The sequence below is a fragment of the Bos grunniens genome, chromosome 17 (assembly GCF_055505025.1).
Source record: "Bos grunniens cultivar Pamir isolate PY7600 chromosome 17, Bosgru_T2T1.0, whole genome shotgun sequence".
Classification (NCBI taxonomy): domain Eukaryota; kingdom Metazoa; phylum Chordata; class Mammalia; order Artiodactyla; family Bovidae; genus Bos; species Bos grunniens.
In genome coordinates this window covers 6,697,261-6,720,029 of record NC_141181.1, presented here as the reverse complement: position 1 = coordinate 6,720,029, position 22,769 = coordinate 6,697,261, and the positions used below count along the sequence as shown (strand labels likewise).

Here is a 22,769-nt window from a genome sequence, read left to right as displayed (position 1 = left end):
CATGGGTATAGTTCATGGAATTCTCTAAGCCAGAATACTGGAGTGGGTAGCCTTTCCCTTCTCCAGGGATCTTCCCAACCTAGGGATTGAACCCAGGTCATCCCACATTACCAGCTGAGCCACCAGGGAAGCCCAAGAATACTGGAGTGGGTAACCTATCCCTCCTGCAGCAGATCTTTCCAACCCAGGAATTGAACCGGGGTCTCCTACATTGCAGATGGATTCTTTACCAACTGAGCTATCAGGGAAATCTGGACACATGTATACCTGTGGCCAATTCATGTTGATGTATGGCAGAAAACATCACAATATTGTAAAGTAATTATCCTCCAAATTAAAATAAACTGAAAAAATAAAAATCTGACCTTAAAAAAAAATTCTCTAATCTACAGCTCTTATTCAGATTGTTCCTAGATACATGCTTTAAAAAAAAAGAAGAAGTATTTGTTGAATGAGGGAATGAATAAATGAATGATAAATAAATACACAATCTCTTTGTCTCACCAACTAAGAACTCGGGTTTTTTGTTTGCAGAGATAGCCCAAAACTTGGCACAATATCTTACACAAAGCAGGTTTTCAAATACTGGTTAAATAAAAGGAGGCAGGAAAGAATGTTTCAGCCCCGTTCTCTTTCTTACCTCTCTCCAGCTATAAGGCACAAAGGAGCAAAGAGTACACAAAACAGGGAGATTGAAATGTTTCTCAGAGACAAGCTAAGCAAGTTCTGGAATGATTCAGAGGACAAAGCAAAATGGTAGCTGAGAGAAAAGAACACGCAAGATAAAAGACTGGCTAGAAAGGAAAATGGAGAAAAGACAGATGAAAATCAAGAACAAATAGGAAGAGAAAACACATGCATGGGCCAGGACCACACAGCAGGGGGACATAAATAAGGTGAAGAAAGCCAAAACACTGCTTCCAGTCATTCCTCCAGACCCTCTGGAAGCAACCGCTCCACAGCATGGTGGTCTGACAAAATTGTTCTCATGAACCAAGAGTTGAAACACAGACCTTTTGGAGAGACCAGGCCATTCAAGTGGGAAGAAAGGGATATCCATAGAAGATCACATGACCTCATTGTCCTGATCACTACTGGTTGGACTTGCTAGGGATGAGCATCTGACTTTAGAGCTGCCTAGAGGTTAGTGGGACAGCGGACCTAGCATCTTAACCAACAGATGGACTAAATACTGGACAACCCAACAGAATCCTTCTTTTGGGAAGTCTGAACATGAGCCCGATAGTATGTCAGTGTGCAATCAACAGTATTAAGTGCCCACCATGGTCCAGGTACTGAGGATACCGCAGCGTCTATAATGCACCAAGCCTGCCTTGAAGGCGTTGACATTCCAGTGGGCAAGAGACATTAAGTAAACGCAAAATATAGTCCTCCCTCTGTCTTCACTTGGGGTTTGTTCCAGGACCTCCACAGATACCAAAATCTACAGATGCTCAAGTTCCTTACAGAAAACGTCACAGTAAGTCGACCCTCCATACCTGTGGTTTCACATCCATAGATTCAACCAACCCCATGGATGCAAAAACCCCAGCCTACAGAGGGCCAACTGTAAATGTTTATTATAATGTCAAGTACAAGAAAATCTGACAAAGGAAAATAACATAGAAGCAGCAGATAAAGTATGAGGGTGGGGGATTCCACTTTAGGTAGGGTGGTCAGGCAAGTTTCTCTAAGGAGGTGACATTTACAGAGGCCATATGAAGGAGAAAAGCAAAGCAAATACCTGGGAAAGAACATTCCAGGCAGACAGAACAGCAAGCACAAGGGCTCTGAGGTGTGAGGATGCTGTCTGTGTGTTAGAACAGAGGTCATTGCTGGGGGTCGGGGGTGGGGAATGGCTGGAAATTCAGAGCAGTGGGGGCAGCACCCTGGTAGCTGCAGGGAGGACTCTGAATCAAATTCTCAGTGGGATGAGAGGGCATTGAGGGCTGAGAGCAGGGGAATGATCACAGAACAGAACAGAAGAAGATTACACATTACTGCTCATGGTAGTCTGCAGAGGCCATGAGGGAGCTAGGATGGTAGACGGGATAGCTGGCTGGGAGCAGAATGAGACAAGCAGCAGAGAGAATGAGAATCAATACCAATGAGCTAACCAGCAAAACACCAAAAGGCTACAGTACTAGAACATCAGTAAGGAAGGTTCTCTGAGGCTGTGGCTGTTTTTAGCTTTCCCTGTTCTCTACTGGCTCCACCCTTATAATAAGGCCCCAGTAATCAAGGTGATGAAGGCATAAGTCTAAGTTTTTTAACATCTACTTTATAATTCATCACTAATATACCTATCTTACTACTTGTTGTTTCCCCTCTTACCCAGGGCAATGTTCTTCCCATTCCTTCCTTCTTTTTCTGCCTCAAGGCCTTAAATCTGTCCTCTGTACTTGGAATACCCCTCTCTTGTACACCTCAACCCAATCAATCTGTTGATTAGAAAAGGAGGCAGTGAATATCTGAAAAAATACACTGAAAGGACCCTAGGAAACGGTTTTAAAAACTAAAAAGCAATGGGTGAAATACATGGTATGTGAATTATGTCTCAATAAAGCTATTTTTTAAACAAATGAGCAGGGAAGTTTTCTCCCTGCTCTAACAAGCAACTAGCCTGTGGTTATTTAGGGCTTTCTAGGATCTTCTATATAATTCTTGTGATTGTATTCTAAGAAAAGGCTCAAACTACATATATTTTCTGTTTCCACTGCTAAAACACAAAATATAAAGCTTAACCCAATATATGAGTACAGCACCTGGAAACACATTATTGGAAGACAAAAATAAATCAATAAACATTTGTATTCACAAAACTAAAATGTCACGCTTACTGGTAATGAATTTAGTCCATGCTACCACTGACCAAATGCAGAGAAACTTAATAGGAACATCTTTACACTTTATTTTGGATGGGGGTTTCAATAGCTTTTCTGCCTTAAGATTTTATTTTAATTTGCAGAACACTTTATTCCTTGGAATATCTGATTTAATATGCTCCAATTTTCATTTTCTTATCTTGAGGAATTTTAATTAAGGTTGGTTTTGCTAAGGTCATACTGAACATATAAAACTATATATACTTAGCCTGCTAAAAATCCAACCACAATTTTTTTCTTAAAAGTGAGGAAATACAATTATTTCCAGATCTTATGTATAACACAGACTATTCCAAGTAATCACCTACTTCTTTCCTTTATTTCATTAAACTGTAAAGTCTCCCACAACATATGGGAGTATTTCAGAGAAAAAATTCAGAACAATAAAATGTGGAAGTTATATTTTTATATTATTTCCACAATGGGTATTTTATCTTTTTAGACACTTGGCTTCATTCTGAAGCTATATTCTCTACACCAATTTTGACTATGTACAGGTCATTTACTGGAAATCAGTTGCCTGAGAATTTTGTTAAACATGTTCCTTCTTCAGGAAGGAGAGGAAGGAAAGGAGTCATTAAAAAAAAACAGAGATTAGATTAATTTTATTCCATACCAACAATAGAGAGGAAATGTTCACTGTCATGAGAATAAAAAAAGACTGAAGTCTTTCATGGGAAATTTGAATTGCTTCCAGGATAATTATCCTCAACCAGCCCAAATTCCCTCCACAGTGTCCTCTAGCATGTGCGTCTTCACTTGCCATCTTCATGTGGCTGCAATAAAGTGACTAAGGTATATTCCTGGGCTCTTTGCACCACTCTTCTGACACCTAGCCCACACCGCCTTATACCGTAATTAACGATGATCATTAACATCCAGGAGTAAAAAGAAGAGGATGGAGGCTGAAGGCTCCACAATGCTGAAGGCATCCTGATTTCAGTGGGAATTAGTGAGAAGTGGACAAATTCTAGATGCAGTTGTGTGGCAGGACTGGGAAAGCATTTTGAGTGGGTTCGAATGTGACTCAGTGGATTGGATGCGGGTGGTGGGAGTGCGGGTGGTAACTGGGATAGGAGAATGGGGAAGATAGAGATTTGAGAACAGAAGTCAACAAGGGCTGCTAGCTTACTGGTCTGAGGATGGCCATGCTATTAAAGGAAATGAGGAAGGCTGGGGGAGGAATAGATTTGCTGGGCTATCAAATCCAGTGACGGCCCCCAAGGACGTCCCTGTCTAATTCCCCACAGCCTTTGACTATGTTACATTACCCAGTAAAAGCAACTCTTCATAATGATTAACTTAAATAGTTTGAGATATGGAGAATATCCTGGATTATCCGGGGGGGCTCAATATAATCACAGATCTTTTTAAAGAGGAATGCAGGAGAGTCAGAGATGTTTATGAGACCATGCAGAAGGATGGAAGCTGAAAGGAGAGAGGAACAAAGGTGCAATGCTGCTGGCTTTGAGGATGGAGCAAGGGGCCACCAGCTAAGGAGTGCCGCCGTCCTATGGGAGTTGAAAAAGGGCAAACATGATTCTCCCCTAGGTCTAGAGATACAATGCAGCCCTACCAAACTTGATTTTAGCCCACTGAACTGATTTCAAACCTTTGACCTCTGGGACTGTAGGACAATAAATCCATGCTGTTTGAAGCCACTAAATCCGTATCAACAGCAATTTGTTATAACTATGAGAAACTAATACATATATATTAGATTTGAGATGTCTATTAGATATACAAGTAGAGATGCTGAGTAAGCAGTCTGGAGCTCAGAGAGGGCAGGACTAGACAAATAAAACCAGAAGAACCTGTTTGAATTGTGTATCATTTTCCCCACGTTGCTCTAACCCTGCATCCCAAAAAAGCACTCAACCGCAAACACATTTTTTCACGAAATTTCAAGATGTTCAAGAATCCCTATTTTCCTGAAATCTCTAGTGTAAGTAATCACAAAGCAGCCTGTTCTAACCTGATAAGATGATTGCTCCCTCCCTAAATAAAAGGAAACCAAGTAACTCTCTTCATTTAAAAATAAAAATCTTTCTTACAAAAAACCTTTTCCCCAATCAGATCAGATCAGTCGCTCAGTCGTGTCCGACTCTGCGACTCCATGAATCACAGCACACCAGGCCTCCCTGTCCATCACCAACTCCCGGAGTTCACTCAGACTCACGTCCATCGAGTCAGTGATGTCATCCAGCCATCTCCTCCTCTGTCGTCCCCTTCTCCTCCTGCCCCCAATCCCTCCCAGCATCAGAGTCTTTTCCAGTGAGTCAACTCTTTGCATGAGGTGGGCAAAGTATTGGAGTTTCAGCTTCAGCATCATTCCTTCCAAAGAAATCCCAGGGCTGATCTCCTTCAGAATGGACTGGCTGGATCTCCTTGCAGTCCAAGGGACTCTCAAGAGTCTTCTCCAACACCACAGTTCAAAGGCATCAATTCTTCGGCGCTCAGCCTTCTTCACAGTCCAACTCTCACATCCATACATGACCACAGGAAAAACCATAGCCTTGACTAGACGAACCTTTGTTGGCAAAGTAATGTCTCTGCTTTTCAATATGCTATCTAGGTTGGTCAGAACTTTCCTTCCAAGGAGTAAGCGTCTTTTAATTTCATGACTGCAGTCACCATCTGCAGTGATTTTGGAGCCCAAAAAAATAAAGTCTGACATTGTTTCCACTGTTTCCCCACCTATTTGCCATGAAGTGATGGGACCGGATACCATGATCTTCATTTTCCGAATGTTGAGCTTTAAGCCAACTTTTTCACTCTCCTCTTTCACTTTCATCAAGAGGCTTTTTAGTTCCTCTTCACTTTCTGCCATAAGGGTGGTAAAAAAATCCAATGTTACAGAAATATCTAACGTAGAAAGTTCAAATTCCCACGTACCACTGTGTTCATCACTGTTACCCTTTACATGTTCTCCTCTTGCTTAAAGATGTAAGACTGCTTTTTAAATGTTTATACAGATAAACAGTTTCTTTTAATCTTGCTTTTTTCCCTTCAATTAAGCTTACTTTTTAAAATTAGCTTAGGATAACAGAAATCTGTGGTTACAACAGCTGCAAAGCTTCAGAGTTGAGACTTTTGATTTCTTCTATTAGAATTCCATATAACTAGGCTAGATAAAAAGAAAGGATAGCAAGCAGTTGGTTGATCAAAGAAATTTTGTGTCAATGAGTTTTAAATAATGAAAACATTCTGGCCTGAAAATTTAAAATCACTAGAGTATCTTCAAAGGCAAGTATCTGAATTTCTCCTATCCCCCTATGAGTTCGATGAGGCTATTTTTATTTCTGAAACAGAGAGCTAACATGAAAGACCCACAGGAGACAGTATTTTTTTTAAGATGCATTTGTTTCATATTCCTTTTGTCCAGAAGCTGCTGAGTTGGTATCATAAGGAAAAATATGTTAGCTCACTGAAAAGAGGACCAATAAATGACAAGTTCCAAAAGGGGCACATTTTAAACTTCTAAAAACAGGTCTCAGTGAAAGTAAAACAAAACCAGTGTCAGTCAGCCTTTCTTCGGGAGCCCACCTGGCTTACCCAAGCCCTTCCAGGAAAGGGCAAGCCACTGAGCACTAGGAGGAGCGCGCCCTGCACACCGCACAGACAGCGCTGCACAGCACTTTTTATCTAGTGTTTGAGTCTCTTCAAGTGAAAAACATCTACCAGATACTATGTGAGTTCATAGGACATGGTCGAGAAAAATCTTTCCAGAACAACGAGAAAAATCTTTCCAGAACAAAGATTATATTTTCCAGCCAAGAATGTAAGCTAAGGATAACAGGACTGACTCGGGAATTCCCAGGAAAGAAAGAAAAGGTTCAAGGCCATGCTAAGAAATCTGAGCTTTAAGGGGTAGATTAAATAAGACACAGAGGTTTTAATGCACAGGAATAACATGATCAGTTCGCATTTTAGAAAAATCACTTTGGCCACTGTATAGAGAATGAATTACAGGAGGCAGAAAGCCTAGTTAGTCATAAGGCTGCTGGGAATGGTGAGAGATGCTCGGTCCAGGATGGTAGGAGGAGGGAGGAGGACTCAGTCAGGGCTGCAGAGGGGATGTATTCAACAGACTCTGGTAACTGCCTGGTTAGAAGTAATCCTGGTAAGGGAGGAAGTTTAAGAATTTCACCCAGATTTCTGGCTTCAGGAACTTGAGCTGTGTTAGTCTCAGCGAGACATGGGACCTTGGAAAAGGCAGCTTAGGGGTGAGAATTATAAGTTAAAGACATCAAGAGTCTATAAAAAGAAATCCAAACAGATATTGCATTCTTACAATGAGCATTTGTTAAATAAGTAAGTAGAGAGAATTAGAATATGTTCCAAAAGCTCAACAGGCCAATTTCTAGTTACTTGTTAGCTACAGAACGTTCATTAAAAATGTAACACACAAAGAATTCTAAAAGCAAGTTTCTGCCGTTACTTTTAGTTTGCTCACATTAGGGAACCTTTAAAGAAGCTACAGTAGATGATGTTGTTCCCACTGTTTCCCAGCTCTCCGTGCAGAAAGATGATACACCCACTCAAGGTACCAGGTGACTTGCAGGGCCTCCTACAGAAGGATTACCCTTCCCCGCACCACTAACATCCAGCTGGCCAATGTGAGTAGAAGTAATACACACCTACTTCTGAGAAGTTTTAAAAGCTGGCACACGATTTGTTCCTTGCTCCTTTTCCCAGTAAGGGATTACACCTACAGCCAGGATCCCAGAATGAAGAAGACAGGTGAGGCTGAGCTACAGCTCACTGTGGTTACAGTTTATAACCACAGCAGTAACAAAATATGCCAGATGTATGATGGATACAGGCGTCTAGCAAATAACAATGTATGATCTGTATTTCCCCTCCTCCAGCTGCATTTTTCTGGTGATCTCCTAAGCAGCAATCTAATGGGAAAAAAGAAATAATTGGCCCAAGCATCCAAAAATTTTTAAAAAAATTTAACCTGAAAGAAAAATTTATAGTCTGGAGTCAGCAAACTTTTAAGGGGTAAACAGTACATACTTTAGGCTCACAGACCACACAGACCCTGTTACAAATACTCAGCTCTGCAGGTATGGCACAAGAGCAGCCATAAATAATATATAAATGAATAAACATGACTGTGTCCCAATAAAACTTTATTTACAAAAACAAGAAGTGAGCCAGATTTGGACCACAGAAATACAGTTTTCAGATTCCTGGTCTAAATTGTTCATATTGTCAATGAGGAATCTGAGACCCAGAGAGATTAAATCAAGGACATACAGCTGGCTGGTGGAAAGTTGAGTGTTAGAATGCAGGTTTCCTGAATCCATTTTTCTGGAATAGATTCTGTTGGGTCACGACTTGAAGATGAAACACACAGGAAAAAAGGTAGAGAACACAAAGGGTAGGTTTTGATTATGTTAAACAGTTTTCAACAGTGTGGTTATGAGGATTTGCATTTTAAATGATTATGGCTTTCATAAAAACAATGAATGTCATAAGATGGAATAGGTGACCAAATGATAAATTAGCCGGTGTTTGAAAAATGATCTTCAGAGGAAACAGAATTATATACTTCTTTCCTACTATCATTTTCTCTAACACTCATCAATCATTTCTTTTATCAACATGACAGCATTTGCCATTGCAGTAGCTCATCTTAAGGCAAAACAGGTTTAAAAAAAAATACCACAACATAAGCAACAGATACACTAGGTCAGCAATTATTTCACATGGTATTTTAAATTTATTGTCCCTTTCTTTTAACTTTCAAAGTAATACTCATTGGAGGAAACTCAATACAGAAGTGTATAAAGTGACACTCCATGCCCTCAATTCCCCTCCCCAGTGCTAACAATGACTGATTTATATCAGAACATAGCAACAAAGCTACTTTCTCTGAGTCATTCTTTAAAAAGCAAAGAGGAATATGGATTCTCCTGGCCAGATATTCCCTGAAAATCAGGTTTTTAAAAGTAACAGCAGTGCAAGTTTGATGCATGAAGCAGAGCATTCAAAGCTGGTGCTCTGGGACAACTCCGAGGGATGGGGTGAGGAGGGAGAGAGGAGGGGGGTTCAGGGTGGTGGGACACATGTACACCCATGGCTGATTCACATCATGTATGGCAAAAACCACCACAACACTGTAAAGTAATTAGACTCCAATTAAAATAAATAAATTATCTTTTTTAAAAAGTGAAAATAAATAAATAAATAAAAGTAACAGCAGGTTAGGGGGTGTCTGTGCCTCGAACTAAAATAAGCAAGCTGCCTATGCAGGGTTTAAATGAAAAAGGGTCTTGACCCCAGCACAGTAACCGATGAGTGCGGCTCCTCAAATACCTTGATAATGCTACTGTAGGATGTACAAACACTTCAAAATGAGTAAGACTATCCTATCCACATCTTCTCGTTCAGTATTTTATTGGGAAAAACTTGGCCACTTTGCTCTTAAAAAGACCAACAATCTTAGTTACTTTTAAACCCATACTTGAGCGCCATCAGTGACAATGGCAGAGTAAAGAACTTCAAAACTCTGTTCTCCAGAAAAGCAATGGGAAACTGGAACCTGGAAAACGGAAACTGGCAGAATCACCTTTTTTTGACCTCTATAAACTAACCAAAAGTTTGCAGCAACCACTTGATGTATATAAGTACAATGCAACATTCAATCAAGAAAAACAAGGTGAGTTTTGGTTGGAGTAGCAAGCTTTGTGGCATTTTAACTAACCCTGGTCTCATTCCCCATTCTCCAGCTCAGTGGTAGCCTTGAAAATAATAACCTGTCTACCTGGTACCAGTACTAGTACCAGAGGGAGCAGAAAAGACTTCATTCACAAAGAATTGTAATAATTTGTTTTGACTTGTCTGGTGGCACCGCAGAAGGCCAGCACAAAATACTTGCCTTTATCTTGCCTAACCCAAAACTCTCCAAACCCTGAAAAGTGGCTAGCCAGAGAAAGCTTATTGAAATCATTTACAGACAAATAAATATATTAGTTGCTGCTGCATGAGTCAATAGATAATAGTTGGGGCAAACAACAGACTAACCAAAGAAACTGGGAGGAAAGGCTAGAGGATGAGATGCTTTAGGGAATAAGGGCTTTGAAAAGCTCCCACATATTCCTGGGAATCTGAAAGTCCGTGTGCATTCTCAGGGTGGGTTCAAGCTCAGAAACAATCTGAGATGGCCCTAAGCTCTCATCTGTGACTGACCTACAAGCTCTGCACAAGCAGAAAGTGAAGGCTAAGGTAAATTGTACACTGCTGCTGCTGCTGCTGCTAAGTCGCTTCAGTCGTGTCCAACTCTGTGCAACCCCATAGACAGCAGCCCACCAGGCTCCCCCATCCCTGGGATTCTCCAGGCAAGAACACTGGAGTGGGTTGCCATTTCCTTCTCCAATGCATGAAAGTGAAAAGTGAAAGTGAAGTCACTCAGTCGTGTCCACTACTTGGCTGAGTATTGAAGGTATGCTGTGATACACACACAGAGCTCCCCTGCAATGACTGGGAGGTTTTTGGTGGTTTTCTTGCTGTTGTTCTAGGCATTTAAGGAAAACTGTCTAATCACTAGCTGTCCACTAAGCTAATGAAACGGAGACTTCAGTGCCACACATCACACAAGAATTATACACTTTACAAAATTAGTTCAGAAAAATTACTAGACAAGTGACAACAATTATAATAACAGCAATAATAAACCCTAGGGAGAAATAAAAATCTGATTCTAGCGTTGTAATATTGTAATATTCAAAATGCCCAGTTTTCAACATAAAATTATGAGACACATGCACAGAAAAAAAAGTAATCAACATAAACAGTTCTGTGAAAGCCCAGATATTGGACTTACTAGAGTTTCCCTGGTGGCTCAGGCAGTAAAGAATCTGCCTGCAGTGTGGAAAACCTGGGTTTGATCCTGGGTTGGGAAGATCCCTGGAGGAGGGCATGGCAACCCACTGCAGGATTCTTGCCTGGAGAATCCCCATGGACAGAGGAGCCTGGCGGGCTACAGTCGACGGGGCCACAAAGAGTCAGACACAACTGAGCTAAGCACAGCACAGACAAAGACTTTAAATCAACTATTTTCAGGAAGTTCAAAGAGCTACACACACTGCTAACAGAACGAAAAAGTAAATGGCAGACCAGGAGAAATATTTCATATCTTACATCCAGCAAAATAAATATTTTGAATGCAAAATATATTAAAAACTCTAACATTTCATCATATGGAAACAAACAAACTAATTTTAAAATGGGCAAAGATTTGACATTCTTCACCAAAGATGATGTAATGGATGGCAATTAACCACATGAAAAGATGCTCATCATCATTATACATTAAGAAAATTCAAATTAAAGCCACAAGAAAATATCACTACACATTCATCAGAAAGACTAAAACAAAAGCCAAAGCAAAAAACCTGACAATACCAAAGGTTGATCAGGATGTAGAGCAACTGGAATTCTCATCCATTGCTGATGATAATGCAAAATGGTTTAACACAACTCTGAAAACACTTTGGTAGTTTCTTATAAAGTTAAGCATACACTTACCATATGACCCATCAAAACAATGTCCAGGTACTTAAAACTAGAGAAATAAAAACTTAAGTTTATGCAAAAACCTGTATGTTTAGAGCAACTTATTCACAAACACCAAAACCTGAAAATCACCTAAGTATCCCTCATCAGGTAAGTGGATGAACAAACTGTGGTGCATTCATAGAATACTGAATACTGAATAGCAGCAAAATGGAACAAACTACTGACACATGGAACAACATGAATGAATCTCCACACTGTGCAGGCAGAAATGATTCCATTAAAAGGCAAAATTACAAAGACATGGAACAGATCAGGAGTTGCAGGGTATAGGGAAGATTTGACTACAACAGGAAGCACAGGAGTTTCAAGGTGATGAAGCATCTGTATTCTGACTATGGAGGTGATTACATGAATAAATACCTTTATTAAAGCTCACAAAAATATGTACCCAAAAGAAGTCAACACTATATGTGTAAGTTTATGTATGTAAATTTAAAAATTAAAGGAGAAAAAGAGACTGCAGGGGTTCAAATTCCAGCTCTACTTCTCTCTGCCTCATTGTTCTCATCTTGAAAACAAAACCTAACTTTCTGTGTTAATTAACAGGAGTTCCTGGCATACTTTACACACAAAATTAGTTACTGATTGATCAATAAAATGTTTTGTTCAGACATGCTAAAAAGTTGGTACTTTTAAAAACCTACTTACAAGAAATCTCATTTTCAATGAATAAAGCAAAGAATTAAAGACTATTGCACTTAAAACCGTTAATTTTTCGTTACCTTTATTAAACATTCGTCGGAAACCTATGAGGTGATCAGTACCAAATTACGTTCCTCAAGGTTTACACAATTCATGTGCTCAAGGAGCTACTGAAAGGCTTGTTCCGAGTGCTACATGAATACTCTTCACACTGCTTAACAGGAAGAGCAAACAGGCTCTAATTAAGATTTACTATTCAACCTTGTGTATCATTTCCCCTCTCCAGGGGAAGGTGTCAATCGGAAGCTTCTTTTCCCGAGTCAGGACAGGTCAGCATCCTTGGACTTGGCCCTCGCTGCGCTGCCTACATCCCATCCATCATCAGCTGGTCCGTCCCTCCTCAGGAACATCCTTAACATCCACCCGCCTCCCATTCCATGGATAAGGGGTTTGGAGCTTTCTAAGAGGCAGCAGCTGCTGTAACTTTCCTTCCAAAGAGTAAGCGTCTTTTAATTTCATGACTGCAGTCACCATCTGCAGTGATTTTGGAGCGCAAAAAAACAAAGTCTGACACTGTTTCCCCATCTATTTCCCATGAAATGATGGGACCAGATGCCATGATCTTCATTTTCTGAATGTTGAGCTTTAAGCCAACTTTTTCACTCTCCTCTTTCACTTTCATCAAGAGGCTTTTTAGTTCCTCTTCACTTTCTGCCATAAGGGTGGTGTCATCTGCATATCTGAGGTCATTGATATTTCTCCCGGCAATCTTGATTCCAGCTTGTGCTTCTTCCAGTATGGATGTAAGAGTTGGACTGTGAAGAAAGCTGAGAGCTGAATAATTGATGCTTTTGAACTGTGGTGTTGGAGAAGATTCTTGACAGTCCCTTGGACTGCAAGGAAATCCAACCAGTCCATTCTAAAGATCAGCCCTGGGTGTTCTTTGGAAGAAATGATGCTAAAGCCGAAACTCCAGTACTTTGGCCACCTCATGTGAAGAGTTGACTCATTGGAAAAGACTCTGATGCTGGGAGGTTTTGGGGGCAGGAGGAGAAGGGGACGACAGAGGATGAGATGGCTGGATGGCATCACTGACTCGATGGACATGAGTTTGAGTAAACTCTGGTAGTTGGTGATGGACAGGCCTGGCATGCTGCAGTCCATGGGGTCACAAATAGTTGGACACAACTGAGCAACTGAACTGAACTGAGCTGCTGTAAGTAACAGCGACTCCCATCTTCCCAGTGTCTCCCTCTTTACCTGAAAAGCGGCCTCCTTTCCTTGGCCAAACATCCAAATCCACACTCGACATCTCAGAGCAGAGGTGACTGGGACCCCGGGTGGCAGCGCTTTGGGGCGGGAGGGGGGGCCCTCGAGGGAGGCTGCCAGGAAGGACCCTGATCGCTGAGCTTCGTATCCACTTGCTGCCCGCCTCAGCCCAGAGCCTGGTGCCAGCCGTACTGATAACACCAAGTGGCAAACATATCCTCATCACTACTGAAAACGCAACAAGAAAACTTCTTGCGGTCTTGGAGCATGCTGTTTCAGTGAGACACTCTTAGAGTAGAAATTCCCTCACCATTGCAGTGTACACAAGGATCCGGGTTAGAATAAAATGTAATCAAATGAACAATAAAGTCAACTTTAAATCGTTAAAAACATTTTCTATTTGTGTTCTATTTGACAGCTATGCATTGAACATGTGTGCCAGGCACCCTTGTGGTTTATGAGGCTGTAACGATGAACAAAATACATCTTTCCCCATGCTACTCAATAACGAAAGGGTGTTCTGGTCATGCATGGAATCTACCGGTTTTACCTTCTCACCCTCATAACTAACCTCAGAATGCACCCCAAGCCCAAAGTCTCATCTGACAATGATACCGAACAATGCAAGTCTAAGTGTCCAACACAGTGAGGCCAAATAACACTAAAACATTGGAGTCTGGAACAGAGGAAGGTTCACACAAGAAGACGGGTGGCTCAAGCCCTAAGAACCCCAAAGTCACTGAAAGCTTTCATCTCTGAGGTAGCCAGGCGCCCAACCTACTGGCCCTAAGGTTCCAAAAACAGGTCCCTCAGATTGTGACCCAGGCAAACTGCCAGTGCTTTTAGGTCGCGGAGACACGGGTAGTGGAGACGCTCACCGCTGCCTCGAGGCCTGGGCCGAGCCGAGTTGGTGGCCGCGGTGAGGGCTCTGAGCCCTGCGGGACACAGCGCTAAGCCCATTCTGGACCCCCGCTCACCCGCTGGCCCACGGCCGGGTCAGATGGAGGGCCTCAGGGAGAAGGCCGGGATCCGTCTCTCACCTCACTCTCCACCTCACCACCACCACTCCACCGTTGTCTAACTCCCCTCACTAACCGTAGCTGCTGGTAGGCAGGACCCGCTGCTGTGCTGTGCAATGGCGGAGCAGGACCCTTCCGGGGGCTCCCTGACAGTTGGGTGCCTGTGGGCGGGGCCGGTGAGGCACTCACCAATGGCGGAGCAGGACTCACTGCCGGGTAACAGGGCGCCAAGGAGTAATGGGGCAGAAGTAGTTGCTGTGCTTTGCAATGGCGGAGCAGGACCCTACCAGGGGCTCCCTGACAGTTGGGTGCTGGTGGGCGGGGCCGGTGAGGCACTCACCAATGGCGGAACAGGACTCACTGCCTGGTAACAGGGCACCAAGTGGTAACGGGCAGCAGTAGCTGCCGTGCTAAGGGCCGAACTCACTGTGCTGTTACAAGAGAAGCAGCTGGAGGCCATTCTCAATTCTCACATGCAGGTGGCCAGGTGAGTACCACAAGACCCTACCATCCTCCTCCTTAAAAGTAGCTATCTGTAGTTTGCCATTAGCTTCTGCCCCAATGGGACACTCTGTGCAGGACCCTTGCTGGACAACCTACTTAGAGGCTCTTCCTTGGGGAGGCTGACTACAAGAAAAACAAGTCATTTATTCAGTAAGTTTAGAGCTATGGATGGAGAAGGCAATGGCACCCCACTCCAATACTCTTGCCTGGAAAATCTCATGGACGGAGGAGCCTGGTAGGCTGCAGTCCATGGAGTCGCTAAGAGTCAGACACGACTGAGTGACTTCACTTTCCCTTTTCCTTTCATGCATTGGAGAAGGAAATGGCAACCCACTCCAGTGTTCTTGCCTGGAGACTCCCAGGGACGGGGGAGCCTGGTGGGCTGCCGTCTATGGGGTCGCTGCGAGTCGGATACGACTGAGCGACTTCACTTTCACTTTTCACTTTCATGCATTGGAGAAGGAAATGGCAACCCACTCCAGTGTTCTTGCCTGGAGAATCCCAGGGACCGGGGAGCCTGGTGGGCTGCCGTCTATGGGGTCGCTACGAGTTGGATACGACTGAACGACTTCACTTTCACTTTTCACTTTCATGCATTGGAGAAGGAAATGGCAACCCACTCCAGTGTTCTTGCCTGGAGACTCCCAGGGACGGGGGAGCCTGGTGGGCTGCCGTCTATGGGGTTGCTACGAGTTGGATACGACTGAGCGACTTCACTTTCACTTTTCACTTTCATGCATTGGAGAAGGAAATGGCAACCCACTCCAGTGTTCTTGCCTGGAGACTCCCAGGGACAGGGGAGCCTGGTGGGCTGCCGTCTATGGGGTCACACAGAGTCAGACACGACTGAAGCGACTTAGCAGAGCTATGGAAGGAGACAGAGGTAAACTGAGTCACCAAAATGATGACAGTGGTGACAGAAACATAAGGAATAACAATGTTCCCAACTTACAAAGGAATGTTCTCTGGGGAAACTATTTGCTGTGTTTCCAAATAACTTTTTGCTATATTTCCAAATGAACTATTTGCTATATTTCCAAATGACTTCTGATACTACTTCCTGTGTCTTCCAACTTACTGGTATATCCTTATAATAAGCCTCCCGTCAACTGATGTTAGCAGAACAGGCCACTATTTCTTACAATCTGAAAGGACATAACTATCACACACATTACTTTCCAGTTACTTCAACGATAGGCCCTTACTGCTAAGTCACTTCAGTTGTGTCCGACTCTGTGCAACCCCAGAGATGGCAGCCCACCAGGCTCCCCAGTCCCTGGGATTCTCCAGGCAAGAGTACCGGAGTGGGTTGCCATTTCCTTCTCCAATGCATGAAAGGGAAAAGTGAAAGTGAAGTCACTCAGTCGTGTCCAACTCCTAGCAACCCCATGGACTGCAGCCCACCCGGCTCCTCCGCCCATGGGATTTTCCAGGCAAGAGTACTGGAGTGGGTTGCCATTGCCTTCTCCAGGAATCTTCTTAAGCTATGGATAACACAAAGTGTTAGTCACTCAGTTGCACCTGACTCTTTGTGACCCCATTGACTGTAGTCTGCCAGGCTCCTCTGTCAATGGAATTCTCCAGGCAAGAATACTGGAGTAGGTAGCCATTCCCTTCTCCAGGGGATCTTTCTGACCCAGGGACTGAACCCAGATCTCCTGCATTACAGGCAGATTCTTTACCATCTGAGTCACCAGGGAAGCACCATGGAAACACAGGGACTGTACATAGTCCATGTATAAAACGCATGGTAGATTCCACTTCTTGTTTGACTGAAAGGCAGCACAACATAAATTACTTATGATGGAAACACATTACAGGGACTTCCTTGGTGCTCCATTGGCTAAGACTCCAGGCAGGGGGCCCGGGTTCAATCCCTGGTCAGGGAATTAGATCCACAGATCCAAACTAAGAGTTCACATGCCACAACTAAACAAATAAATTTTTGTTTTAAATTACAGTTCAGGGCTTCCCTGGTGGTCCAGGGGTTAAAAACCCATGTTGCAATTGAGGGGACTGGTTGGATCCCTGGTCTGGGAAAATCCCACATTTCGTGGGGCAACAAAAGCCCACATGCCACAACTACTGAGCCTGTGCTCTAGAACCCAACAACTGCAACTGCTAAGCCCACGTGCCAAAACTATGGAAGCCCGCACACCCTAGAGCTTGTGCTCCAGAACAAGGAAGCCACTGCAATGAGAAGTCCAAGCACGGCGACTAGGAAGTTGCCCCTGCTCGCCACAATCAGAGAGAACCGCGTGCAGCAAAGAAGGCCCAGCACAGCCAAAATCATAAACCAGTTAATTAAATTTATTACTTAAAAAAATAATAATAAATACATGTTCAAAAAATTACAGTTCAAATTCCAAGCATGCACAGTGAAACCACTCAACATCACATTTTTAAATAGGAGATGAAGCCAGTGAGTCTCACCTCACATAGAACTCTAAAACTCCAGCTCCCCAGCGATCCCAAAAGTACTTAATCAGGAAATCTGAGTGTAGGGTGAGCACACATCTTGTAGAAAACTCCTCAGTTAATTCCGATGCCCAGTCAACACTGAGAATCCCAGTACTGAAGCAGAAGTAACTGAGGGCATTGTTACTCAAAGTGTAACTCAGGCACCAGTAGCAGCAGCGGCATCTACAGTCTGTTAGAAAGGCAGAATCCCAGGCTCCACCCCAAACCTATGAAATCAAGATCGGCAGTTTTACAAGATCTCCAGGGGATTTATAGGCATATTAAAGTTTGAGAAGCACTGTTTAAAGTTTAAAGCATTGCTACAGAAGTGTAAGAAATACCATACCACGTTTTCAAGTTGAATACCTCAAGAAGAAAGGAGAAACAGGATTAGATCAGCATAAAAGATAAAATGTTTGTGATATTAGGCATTTCCCATTACTAAGCCTCTAATTAAGAGGAATATTCAAATATAAGTCTGCACATTTTAAAACTTGAACTACCACTCCTTATTCCAAATGAATTTCACTTACAAACCACACCTTCCACTGGCAAGAGTTATACCTCAACTGAGTAACACAAATCGACCAGATAACTTGTTATCTCCTTGGAGCTAGTGTGTTGAGGGACACTCCTCATGAGGAAGTAAAGACACAAGGAGTGTGGTGACAAGGCAAAAAAGGATCTTTTACCTGGGCAGCCCCAAGCTGAGCGAGGGGCCTTCCAGATTTTTGTGAACACCTCTATACTAGTTTCAGAGGACTCTTTGGAAATGGGGATATTTATTGCCAGCAAAAAGAATTCTCCATGTGTTGTGCAAACGTTTTCTTCCGTGCCCCTTGTTCTTGGCCGGCTCTCAAAGAAAAAGCATTTAGCTTTCTTCCAGTACAGCGATTCCTTGATTAATGTATCTTCAGGAAACAACACTCCAGCATGATGAAGGCAGCCATATTGGACACAAACTCTGAATCTTAAGCAGCAGCCCTGGCATGAGCTACAGGCTCATCAGTGATGCCACTGCGAATCTGCTCCTGTGCAGCGGAGGGACAAAACCACCTCCTGTCACAGCTTCTATTTGTTTGTGCCCTGAGAAGTATTAAACATGGCTCTTGGCAAAATGACAGAATCAGAAAACTGTTTTCAGATTCTAGAGGTTTCCTTTTCAATCCCACTAAACAAGGATGACAGTGACCCTCTTCAAGAAATGTACATGACACATGAGAACCTGACATTTATAAGCATTTTTCCCATAGTAAACTTGTAGAGCAGTTAGAGAATAAATAATTCCCATTCAAAAGATGCAAAAGGGAGGGACATCTAAGTTATTTGTCCAAGGTCACATTATAATAAAGCACAAAATAGTAGCAAGAACCTAGGCATCCTAAGGTAACCTCGTGGAAACAAAATTAGCCTGGTGATAAGGAGGGAGAAACAAGATCAAGTCAGAAGTTTTATCAGCCAGGAACTGGATTCAGCTGCTAATTATAATGGCAACCCACTCCAGTGTTCTTGCCTGGAGAATCCCAGGGATGGGGGAGCCTGATGGGCTGTCGTCTCTGGGGTCGCACAGAGTCGGACACGACTGAAGCGACTTAGCAGCAGCAGCTAATTATAAAGACCTAAGGTAACAACTGTTTCCCAGGTGGTGCCAGTGGTAAAGAATCCACCTGTCGATGCAGGAGACGAAAGAGACATGGGTTCAATCCCTGGGTCAGGAAGATCCCCTAGAATAGGAAATGGCAACGCACTCCAGTGTTCTTGCCTGGAGAATCCCATGGACAGAGGAACCTGGCGAGCTCCAGTCTCTGGGATGGCAACGAGTCAGACACAACTGAGCGACGTAAACACATGCATGGCCACAGAGGCTTAAATAGGACAGTTTTTCTTAAATAAAGGAGAAGCAGGCAATCAAAAGCTCACAGGATGACTTTATTAACATCGGGAACTGAGAGTCCATGTATTTTTCCGCCCCACTGTTCTCAGCATGTGGCTTCCATCCTCAAGGTGACCTCATGACTCAGGATGGCTGCCGAACCACACACACCCTTGATCCTGGTAGGAGGGGGATGGAAGGGGATATGGGCAAAAGGATATTCTGTACACTTGAGTCCCCTTTAGAGAATTTTCCTAGAAGCCCCACTCAACAACTTCAACTTGCATCTCCTTAGCAGGCTGGGGGAAGCAGTTTCATAGGTGGGTACTCTGCCACAGTCCGTCATACAGGGTTCCACTGACTAAGGAAGAGGGGAACGAATACTAGGGAGGCAACTAGGAATCTGCACAGAATCCTACTCCATTGCTTTCTAGCTGTGTGACCTGGAGTAGATTATTTGCCCTTCGAGGTAAATAGCCCCTTCAGTTTCTTATCTGCCACAATGAAGGGACTCATCACACTTATCTCATAGGACTGGTGTGAGGACGAAGGGAAAAAAACACACTTAAGACAATTAGAAGACCACCTGGAAGCCGCACGATAAATATTAACTCGTTGTTTGGTTATCCTACTCCAGGGCTTTTCCAAATTCCTCTCATACTCTAACTTCCTCTCCATTTCCAAAACTGGAAAGGAATTCATATTAGTGCTTGGCACCTGTGGATACACTAGTGTGAAGGAGTTTTAATCATAGGCTACCTCAAGCTGGGTATGCATTCCATGTCTTTCTTTTCTAATTATGAAAGTGTGTGCCAGACATCAGGACACATGAGATTTTCTGGACAGAGCTAGGGTGGAGGAATTGAGCTCACATTCCCCAAAAGGCAAGGTCTGAACACAGTCCCAATGGAGATTTTGGACAGCCCAAAGAAACTAAAAAAGAATGATATCTCCCGTGCAGAATTCTACAAAACTTATGGAGATAATCTACCCCTGCGGAGGTGAAACGAAACTCTCACTCTAAGTGTGGCCTGCTTAGTGACTTCCTTTAGTTCCTGTGGTCTGAATGCAGTGGGTAGTGACCCTGGGGCAGAGAAACTGACAGACACTCCCTCAGGTAGGTGATCAAAGTCAACACCAACAGTAATAAGTGATGTTAATTTATACCCTTAAGTGTGGAGAAAAGGGAACCCTATTGTACTATCTGTAGGAATGTAGACTGATACAGCCATTATGGAGAACAGTATGGAGGTTCCTTAGAAAAACTAAAAATAGAACTCCCATATGACCCAGCAATCCCACTGCTGGGCATATACCCTGAGGAAGCCATAAATGGAAAAGACACATATACCCCCCAATGTTCACTGCAGGACTATTTACAATAGCCAGAACATGGAAGCAACCTAGATGTCCCAGGACAGATGAATGGATAAAGAAAATGTGGTGCAAATATACAATGGAATATTACACAACCACAAAAAGGAATGAAATTGGGTCATTTGTAGTGATGTGGATGGACTTAGAGTCTGTCATATAGAGTGAAGTGAGAAAAACAAATGCAGCAGCGAAATGGTACGGATGAACCCATTTGCACGGCAGGGACAGAGATGCAGACACAGAGGACAGACAGGTGCACACAGTGAGAGGAGGGGGAGGGGGAAAGGGAGAGCAGCGCTGCGGCTGCTGCTACGTCGCGTCAGTCGTGCCCGACTCTGTGCGACCCCATAGGCAGCAGCCCACCAGGCCCCGCCATCCCTGGGATTCTCCAGCCAAGAACACTGGAGTGGGTTGCCATTTCCTCCTCCCTGGACCTATATAATCACCATCTGTAAAACAGATAGCCAGTGAGAAGCTGCTGTACGGCACAGGGAGCGCAGCTGGGTGCTCTGGGATGACCTAGCTGGGTGGGATGGCGGTGGTGGTAGAAGGGCGCCAGGAGGGAGAGGACATATGTATACATAGAGCCGATTCACTTTGTTGTACCTCAGAAGCTTTCACAACATTGTAAAGCAATTATACTCAAAAAAAAAGAGAAAAACTATACCCTTAATATGTGGTTAATATGGTACTTCATGGGCTTCCCAGGTGACTCAGTGGTTAAAAAAAAAAATCCACCTGCCAATGCAGGAGATGCAAGAGACTCGGGTTTGATCCCTGGTCCAGGAAGATTCCCTGGAGTAGAAAATGGTTAACTCCAGTATTCTTGCCTGGAAAATTCTATGGACAGAGGAGCCTGGTGGACTATAGTCCATGGGGATGTGGAGTTGGACACGACTGAGCGCGTGTGCACACAGGCACACACACACACACACACACACACACACACACACACACACAGTACTTTACCTCTCAAACACCCCAAACTCCAGTCTAAACATGAGAACATCAGATCCCCAAAGAGCGACATTCTACAAAATATCCGACCAGTACTCCTTCACACGGTCAAGGCCATCAGGAACAAGGAAAATCTAAGACACTGTCCCAGCCAAGAGGAGCCTGAATAGACAGGACAACTACATGTAATGGGACCATGCAAAGCTAGGATAAATTAGGTCAAAATTAAGGAGGTGTTAATAAAGGGGAAATATGGGTGTGGGAGACAGGAACCTTCTGTACTAACTTCACAATTTTCCTGTAAATCTAAAACTATTCTAAAAAAAAAGTTCACTTAGAAGAAAACAGCCACTCCTACAGGGTCGGCTGCTCTCACGTCTGAAGGGTGTACTGTGTGTTCCCATTTAATAAAGTTCTGCTTGCAAAAAAAGAAGAAAAAATGCTTTATTGCCTGTTCACTCCCCCCCCAGCCATGCACCCATCCCCACCCAAAGGCAAGCCTAGAGCCCCTAAAGGTGAGACCTACAGAGGCTGAGGGACAGAACTGACGTTCAACCTCCATTCAAATGAGAGGGCCGGGCCTCCTTCCTTCCCTCCCATCACCCTGCTCTACACTCTGAAGTGGCTAGATATATATTTCCATCTTGTACTTAATAACATTTGCATCGTGCAGTATTATAAATTCCCCCAGAATATACACAAGAGAATTATAAAGAGTATTATAAATCTCCCCAGAACACATCTCACATCTTCCACTGATAAAGCAGAGTACCATCAGTGAAGTGCCCATCTTGAAAGAGAACGAGTAAGCTAGCATGACAGCCCTTCTCCAGGTGAGGCATGTCTTGAGCCTGGCACCTTTGGCTTCTCCTTCATCAGCAAATTACTTCACAAGAAGCCTGGAGAAACACCCCTAGACGTGAACCTGCACACTGGCACGCTTCTGTAAACCAAGTCAGAAGTTCTTTTTCTGCTCGTGTCCTAGAGTCACAAAATGCAAAGTTGGAAGCCTCATCCTTTCAATTAATAAGGCAAACAATCAGCCCCAGAAAGATGCTGTAAGTTGCTGGAGGCTAAAGCTAACTAACAGAGATCTGTGTACAGAGGATTAGACTCTGAGTACCATTGAACGTAGGGCTTCCCAGGTGGCACTAGCTGTAAAGAACCTGCCTGTCAATGCAGGAGATGTGAGAG

General features: G+C 43.5%; 1 protein-coding gene across 12 annotated transcripts in view; it reads right to left on the bottom strand.

Moving 5' to 3' along the window:
• Positions 1-22,769, bottom strand: part of SH3D19 (SH3 domain containing 19) — a 204,548-nt gene that overhangs the window by 172,965 nt on the left and 8,814 nt on the right. The gene's annotated exons all lie outside the window — the stretch shown is intronic.